This window comes from Triticum dicoccoides, unplaced genomic scaffold (assembly GCF_002162155.2).
Source record: "Triticum dicoccoides isolate Atlit2015 ecotype Zavitan unplaced genomic scaffold, WEW_v2.0 scaffold198278, whole genome shotgun sequence".
NCBI classification, from domain to species: Eukaryota; Viridiplantae; Streptophyta; class Magnoliopsida; order Poales; family Poaceae; genus Triticum; species Triticum dicoccoides.
In genome coordinates this window covers 1-9069 of record NW_021233183.1, presented here as the reverse complement: position 1 = coordinate 9069, position 9069 = coordinate 1, and the positions used below count along the sequence as shown (strand labels likewise).

At 40.9% G+C, this 9069-nt stretch overlaps 1 pseudogene; it reads left to right on the top strand.

Moving 5' to 3' along the window:
• The first annotated feature begins 4650 nt into the window (after positions 1-4650).
• Positions 4651-8933, top strand: LOC119345010 (annotated as a pseudogene).
• The last annotated feature ends 136 nt before the right edge of the window (positions 8934-9069 follow it).

Genomic DNA, 9069 nt, shown 5'->3' with positions numbered 1-9069 from the left:
TCTTGAAGTTATGATTGTTTTGCATTCCTATGCTAGTTGATTCTTGTTCCCATAAGTTGTTTGCTCACAAAATCCCTAGGCATAGGAAGTGGGTTAGACTTAAAAGTGCTAGTCATATTCTTCATGATGCTCCCATTATGTTTCAGTTCTTATCTTTTATGTGAGCATCATTGAAATCATTATGCCTAGCTAGAAAGGCATTAAAGAAAAGCGCTTGTTGGGAGACAACCCAATATTTATACCTACTGTTTTTGTGTGTTCACATGATTATGATACTGTAGCAATCATGTTTTATAGATTTTTTTTTTCAATAAAGTGCCAAGTAAGACCTTTGGGATAGCTTACGGTGATAGTTGTGTTGATCCTGCTGAAAATCAGAAACTTTTGCACCCAGTAAATTAGTTTTGATAATTCATAGAAATGTGGTTTTGATCTGATTCTTTTTTGATATGGATTAGTACACAAATTTATCAGGTTTTCCTAATTTGGATGGATTTTTGGAGTTACAAAAGTATTCTAGAGTTACAGATTACTACAGACTGTTCTGTTTTTGACAGATTCTGTTTTCTATGTGTTGTTTGCTTATTTTGATGAATCTATGAGTAGTATCGGAGGGTATGAACAATAGAGAAGTTGGAATGCAGTATATATTACACCAATATGAATTTAAAATGAGTTCACAACAGTACCAAAGTGGTGATTTATTTTCTTATACTAACGGAGCTTACGAGTTTTCTGTTAAGTTTTGTGTTGTGAAGTTTTCAAGTTTTGGGTAAATATTCGATGGACTATGGAATAAGGAGTGGCAAGAGCCTAAGCTTAGGGGTGCCAAAGGCACGCCAAGGTAATATTCAAGGACAACCAAGAGCCTAAGCTCGGGGATGCCCCGGATGGCATCCCCTCTTTCGTCTTCGTTCATCGGTAACTTTACTTGGAGCTATATTTTTATTCACCGCATGATATGTGTTTTGCTTGGAGCGTCATTTTATTTTATTTTTCCTTTCTTGATGTTTGAATAATATCCCAAGATCTTAAATTCTTAAAGCTTAGAGAGTCTTCACATAGTTACATAACTATTCGACTACTCATTGATCTTCACTTATATCTTTTGGAGTAGTTTGTCATTTGCTCTAGTGCTTCACTTATATCTTTTTAGAGCACGGTGGTGGTTTTATTTTCAAGAAATTGATGAACTCTCATGCTTCACTTATATTATTTTGAGAGTCTTTTAGAACATCACGGTAATTTGCTTTGGTTATAAAATTAGTCCTAATATGATAGGCATCCAAGGGGGATATAATAAAAACTTTCATATAAAGTGCATTGAATACTATGAGAAGTTTGATTCTTTATGATTGTTTTGAGATATGAAGATGGTGATATTAAAGTCATGCTAGTGGAGTAGTTGTGAATATGAGAGACACTTGTGTTAAAGTTTGTGATTCTCGTAGCATGCACGTATGGTGAACTGTTATGTGATGAAGTCGGAGCATGATTTATTTATTGATTTCAACCTTTGTGTGGAGGTCGGGATCGTGCGATGGTTAACTCCTACCAACCCTTCCCATGGGAGCATGTGCATAGTACTTTGTTTTGATGAATAATATATTTTTGCAATAAGTATGTGAGTTCTTTATGACTAATGTTGAGTCCATGGAATATACGCCCTCTCATCCTTCCACCATTGCTAGCCTCTCTTGTGCCGTGCAACTTTCGCCGGTACCATACACCCACCATATACCTTCCTCAAAACAGCCACCATACCTACCTATTATGGCATTTACATAGCCATTCCGAGATATATTGCCATGCAACTTTCCACCGTTCCGTTTATTATGACACGCTCCATCATTGTCATATTGCTTTGCATGATCATGTAGTTGACATTGTATTTGTGGCAAAGACACCTTTCATAATTCTTTCATACATGTCACTCATGAGTCATTGCACATCCCGGTACACTGCCAAAGGCATTCATATAGAGTCATATTTTGTTCTAAATATTGAGTTGTAATTCTTGAGTTGTAAGTAAATAAAAGTGTGATAATCTTCATTATTAGAGCATTGTCCCATGTGAGGAAAGGATGATGGAGACTATGATTCCCCCACAAGTCGGGATGAGACTCGGACGAAAATTAACAAAAAAAAGAGGCCATAAAAAAAGAAAAGGCCCAAATAAAAAAATAAAAAATATGAGAGAAAAATAGAGAAGGGGCAATGTTACTATCCTTTTTCCACACTTGTGCTTCAAAGTAGCACCATGATCTTCATGATAGAGAGTCTCCTATTTTGTCACTTTCATATACTAGAGGGAATTTTTCATTATAGAACTTGGATTGTATATTCCAATGATGGGCTTCCACAAATGCCCTAGGTCTTCGTGAGCACGCGAGTTGGATGCACACCCGCTTAGTTTCTTTTTGAGCTTTCATACACTTATAGCTCTAGTGCATCCGTTGCATGGCAATCCCTACTCACTCACATTGATATCTATTGATGGGCATCTCCATAGCCCGTTGATACGCGTAGTTGATGTGAGACTATCTTCCTCCTTTTTTGTCTTCTTCACAACCACCATTCTATTCCACCTATAGTGCTATGTCCATGGCTCATGCTCATGTATTGCGTGAAAGTTGAAAAAGTTTGAGAATACTAAAGTATGAAACAATTGCTTGGCTAAAACCGGAGTTATGCATGATTTAAATATTTTGTGTGATGAAGATAGAGCATAGCCAGACTATATGATTCTGTAGGGATAACTTTCTTTGGCCATGTTATTTTGAGAAGACATGATTGCTTTGTTAGTATGCTTGAAGTATTATTGTTTTCATGTCAATATTAAACTTTTGTTTTGAATCTTATGGATCTGAATATTCTTGTCACAGTAGAGAAGATTACATTGATAAATATGTTAGGTAGCATTCCACATCAAAAATTCTGTTTTTATCATTTACCTACTCGAGGACGAGCAAGAATTAAGCTTGGGGATGCTTGATACATCTCCAATGTATCTATAATTTTTTATTGTTCCATGCTATTATATTATCCACCTTGGATGTTTTATATGCATTTATATGCTATTTTATATGATTTTTGGGACTAACCTATTAACCTAAAGCCCAGTGCCAGTTTCTGTTTTTCCTTGTTTTTGAGTTTTACAAAAAAGGAATACCAAACGGAGTCCAATTGACCTGCCAATTTGCGGAGATTTTTTATGGACCAGAAGAAGCCCCCGAAGCAAAAGAGTTGGGCCAGAAGAGTCCGGAGTCATCCACGAGGGTGGAGGGCGCGCCCTACCCCCCTGGGTGCACCTCCTACCTCATGGCTAACTCGGAGACCCCCCTAACATGAAACCAACGCCAAAAATTCCTATAAATACAGAAAACCCCAGAATAGAACCTAGATTGGGAGTTCCACTGCCGCAAGCCTCTGTAGCCACCAAAAACCAATCGAGGCCCTGTTCTGGCACTCTGCCAGAGGGAGGAATCATCATCGATGGCCATCTTCATCATCCCGACGCTCTCCATGACGAGGAGGAAGTAGTTCACCCTCGGGGCTAAGCGTATATACTAGTAGCTATGTGTTTGATCTCTCTCTCTCTCTCTCTCTCTCTCGTGTTCTTGATTTAGCATGATCTTGATGTACCGTGAGCTTTGCTACTATAGTTGGATCTTATGATGTTTCTCCCCCTCTACCTTCTTGTAATGGATTGAGTTTTCCCTTTGAACTTATCTTATCGGATTGAGTCTTTAAGGATTTGATAACACTTGATGTATGTCTTGCATGTGCTTATCTATGGTGACAATGGGATATTCACATGATCCACTTGATGTATGTTTTGGTGATCAACTTGCGGGTTCAGTGACCTTGTGAACTTATGCATAGGGGTTGGCACACGTTTTCGTCTTGACTCTCGGGTAGAAACTTTGGGGCACTGTTTGAGGTTCTTTGTGTTGGTTTGAATAATCTAAGATTGTGTGATGCATATCGTATAATCAAACCCGCGGATACTTGAGGTGAGATTGGAGTATCTATGTGACATTAGGGTTTTGGTTGATGTGTGTCTTAAGGTGTTATTTTACTACGAACTCTAGGGTTGTTTGTGACACATATAGGAATAGCCCAATGGATTGATCGGAAAGAATAATTTTGAGTTGGTTTCGTACCCTACAATAATCTCTTCGTTTGTTCTCCGCTATTAGTGACTTTGGAGTGACTCTTTGTTGCACATTGAGGGATTGTTATATGATCTAATTATGTTATCATTGTTGAGAGAACTTGCACTAGTGAAAGTATGAACCCTAGGCCTTGTTTCGAAGCATTGCAATACCGTTTTCGCTCACTTTTGTTACTTGCTACCTTGCTGTTTTTATATTTTGAGATTATAAAAACCTATATCTACCATCCATATTGCACTTGTATCACCATCTCTTCGCCGAACTAGTGCACCTATACAATTTACCATTGTATTGGGTGTGTTGGGGACACAAGAGACTCTTTGTTATTTGGTTGCAGGGTTGTTTGAGAGAGACCATCTTTATCCTACACCTCCCACAGATTAATAAACCTTAGGTCATCCACTTGAGGGAAATTTGCTACTGCCCTAGAAACCTCTGCACTTGGAGGCCCAATAATGCCTACAAGAAGAAGGTTGCATAGTAGACATCAGGGATCACATGAATGTTCAATTTAACTATATGACGATTTCGATGACGCCCAGAAAGAAGCTGAAAAAGAAATGGGGACGCAGGTGCTGATGAACATATAGTGCACCAATTTGAATAACCCCATGTGCAACTGGTTTGTGAGGTTATACCATCCGGATAAGTGGGAACTTGTCATACCAGGATGTGGTAGGATTCCATTAGATGAGGACTCTGTTTTCAACACACTTGGTGTCCCCAATAGCGACATAGATGTCCCTTACAAGGTTGATACAAAAGTGCAAGCACGTCTTTTCCCTAAAATGTTCCCTGGTCTTACGTCCCTCCCGGCAAACTCTGCTTTTGCGAATATGCTTGGTGCGGTGCAAACAAGTGACGATGACTTCAAGAGGAAGCTGCTCATGTACTTGATCACAAATGTCTTTACTCCCATGACATTGTTACGCCCCAGCAGCAGATGCTTTCATGTTTTGGTATGAATTTTGCTCCGCACCTCATCGCACCTTACCTGTTTTACTTGTACATTTATTTCATAGCTTTCAATTTTCCCTTTCTCCTTTTTTACCAACATAATGCTACAGCTTACACTTTTCCGTGTTCTTTTTGTCGTTTTCTTTATCTTGCAGGACTAGACATGCAATGTTGCCAACATGAACTGGTGCAAGTTCATAGTTGGTTTCCTTCATACTTCACTATCTAATAAAATGTACAACAAAGGCTGTCGGCTGCATCTGATGGCAAGTTTATTTTACGTCAAACCATTTTTCCTTTTCCACTCTAAGTCGCCCCCCATAGTGTTTTCTTACTCCTTTTTCACATTAAAAGCTTTTTTTCGTGCCAGCTCCTTGACTTGCATGTTTTGCATTTTCTTTTCAGCTCATGTATGTTGATAAACTTGACATCAGCACTGTTGACCTTAATCCAGTTGGCGGACTCCCTCCACCACACAAGTTTGCTACATGTGCTTGGTCTGATGCCGCAATCACGGTTGTTCTCGCTGTGGACAGGAAGCCTGATGGGTCGTTTGCCAAGCTACATGCTAGTCTTTTACCTGCACTTTTCCATCTGCACATTCACATTCAAACTATGTGCCAACTTCTTATTTTTCATTTCTTGCAATTGTTATTTTCCTTTTTTTCACTTACCATACATGGCAACTTGGCCACTTCTTTCATTGCATACATATTTTCAAAACTTACATGTCCCCTAATCATGACTAGCAACACATATTGTATTTAGCAATGGCAACGTATTGTTTCAATCATGTACACTTCTCCACTTTGATACCCATGTTTGGTGACATTACTACATTAAAAAGTGTGACTTTTTCCACTGTTCCCAGTCATTTTCTTCCTCATAAGCATGTTGTCTCACAAGTTCAAACTAAAGTTACCAACCTAACTTTTCATTTCACAATTATATCTTTTACTTACTCTGTAACCTACTACCTCTTCCTTCTTTTCAGCTAATGGGAGAACATAACATTGATTACAACTTCTTTGGGGGCCCCGACAACTTCAGCAAATGGATGGATGGTCACACAAATGCTTCATGCCCTTTAACTGTAAGTACCACACTATTTTTCCGCTGCATCCTTTTGCAAGATAGCTCACACTCTTGGCTGAGCAGATTGGTCTCTCTTTCATTTTCCGTGTTTTCCCAATGCAGGCACGAAATAACGTTGAAAATCTCGTTGGACAGTTTGCGTCCGGTATGACCAACCTTCTTGGCAAGCTTGTATGGGGCTGGACTGCCATGTCGGCTGGTGACGCAGAAGAAGTTGCCAACCTGTTTCATTCTTTTCTTCGTGGTGGCACTTCTCGTCCAACTGCTTTTAGGGGCAGATATGACCACAACGATTCGCAAGAGGTTCCCCCTAGTGATGAAGATTTATCTGTTGATGATAGTGACTACAACGATGATCACCAGCAAGACGACACCCATAATGATGGCGATACCATAATGGACGATACTGAGAATGACACGACGTTTGAGCACAATCGTGGAGGGGCTGAAACATCCAATGGACAGGGATTGGGCGGGCCTTTCGTCATGAGCACTTCTATTCCTGAAGCCTCCAAAAGGGGTAGGGATGCACCAGACGTGGACCTTGAAGCTGCTTCCAAAAGGACGAAGTTGGACCCAGTTGCTGCTAGAAAGAGGTTTAATTGGTGTTCATTATTGTTTCTTGCAAGTTCTAAAACATTTTTTCTCCTACTTCTTTCTATGTTATCGACTTTCCTCAGTGATTATTTTTTGTGTTTTTCTTGTAGGGAGGCCACCGCTGGTGGAAGAGTGACCACACAAAAAACTGCCAACAACCTTCCAAATCATCTACTCGTACATGCAAGTCCCATACGGCTACACGTTCATCTCCTTGATTTGCATCCTCCAACATGGGAGATCTGGTTGTTTTTGAGGATATGAGAGATGTAGAGAAAAGGTTAGTAGTACGACATAGCTACAGTAATGCTATGTTTCTGCATGGCTACTTTTATTGACATTACATGGCAATTTTTAGTTGCACATACATGGCAACTCTCTACCTTTTTACAATGGATGTCATCTACCTAATTTTCCCCTCCCACCCGCTAAGGTGCAACTTTACTTTTCCTACATTCTTGTACCATACATGCCAACTTTCGTTGAGCCGCCATGTGGCGACTTCACCTCTACACAAATGGCATTTTCTTACTACCTGCTCAACCCCAACATGTCAACTTTTTATTTTTTGCTTGAACTTATTTTCATTCGTACTTGCACATCATTAACCACATGGCAACTTTTCAACCTATCCGTTACTACCAGCATTTTTCTACTCTTTCCAGCCCGTTAACCTTCATTTTACTCCGCCTGTTCACACGCTACCACTACATTTAGTTCCACCAGAAGGCAATTTTATTACGTCTTTCATGCACGACAACTTACAGTCTTTCTCTTTTACTATATGACCATGTTGCCAACTTACATGCCTCCCCCTCCATGTGCCCCCCCTTATATGATGTCATGCGTATTTGTACCAATAAGGGAGTTTTCATTTAATGCGTAGAAGTGTATGATAAACCAAATGGATGCCTCTCTGATTGTGTCCAACATTCGTTCCTTTTTTTCTTGAGTTTGATGTCACATTTTTCGCTTACCCCTATTTAATACATGCAGCCTCAAGAAAAGGACCAGCCAGGTTTCTCATATGGCTAAACCTAAGAAAAAAGACTAGTTGGAGCGCATGCACGCTAAGCTTGCTTCAACTGACAATGTGGACTTTGTCAAAGCATCTGCTGTCACTAGTTCTGCTGCACCAGTTAAGTTGTTGTCATCTGTTGTTGTTGTGTTGACCGACAATGAAGGTGCAGGATCAGGGGTTCTGATGAATTGATCTCCCCAAGAATAGCGGAGGTTGCGCCTGCATTGGTATCCATGAGACAGGGGCTTGAAGGTAGTGCAATCCCAACAGTGTCTGATCCTGCACACAAAATGCAGCAACCTAACGTGCATGCAGAAAACACTACTGTTGATACGTCTGAGCAAGGTCGCCCAGCAAGTGAATATTGCACAAGTATGGTTGCCGCAACTGCTGTGGAAAACAAGGGTCCGGTAGTCATGCAACAAGCACATCGGGCTGGACCGCATGATCGCACCGCTCCTCCACACATTGTTTCCGAAGCTGCTCCACACGTAGCCGGCAAGAAAACAACAAAATAGGCGTCGAGTACGATGAAGAGCCCTTGAAAAAGGGTTGATCAGTCAGGAAATGTGCATGATAAGGACACAGGGTACGTGCCTGCTTCAACCTTGTTCGCGCCTGTTCCTCATGGCAAGACCGGCGATGCAGTCCAGACAAACGTACTTGTAGGTGGAATGGTCCAGCAACCGACAGTCTCTCACGAAGAAAATATTCCTGCCAATCCAACGCTCAAGCACACACGTGTCCCACTGGACATGGGGGTCCCTTAGACTCCAAGAGTTGACCATCCTACAAAAGGGACAACCAAGAAGGTGGTTATTGATATTCCGGACACGACTCCCCGTCCCACTGCCAAACCTAAGGATGTTGGATCAGTTGACAACGACGTCTTTGTTGATTTGTCTCCACTGGCAGCGTCTATTGCTGCAATTGAAAAGCAGAATGAGCGCAAGGGTAGGCACCCTATGGCTTTCACGCCACCATCGTTCAGCCTCGGACTTGATTTGAGCCAACCAAACAAGCCAGTAGATGCTATTCCAGTCTCATATGCATTCCCGTCCCAGCCAGTCCGGATGATGGCGTAGCCAATTGTTGATGGCAGGAAGGACGTCAAATTTGCCGAGTCTATTGTTCAAGGTACCATCCACATGTCATTATTGCATTGGCAACTTACTTTTTTCGGCAATTCTCACATGATTTACTTTGTATCTCCATTCTCCT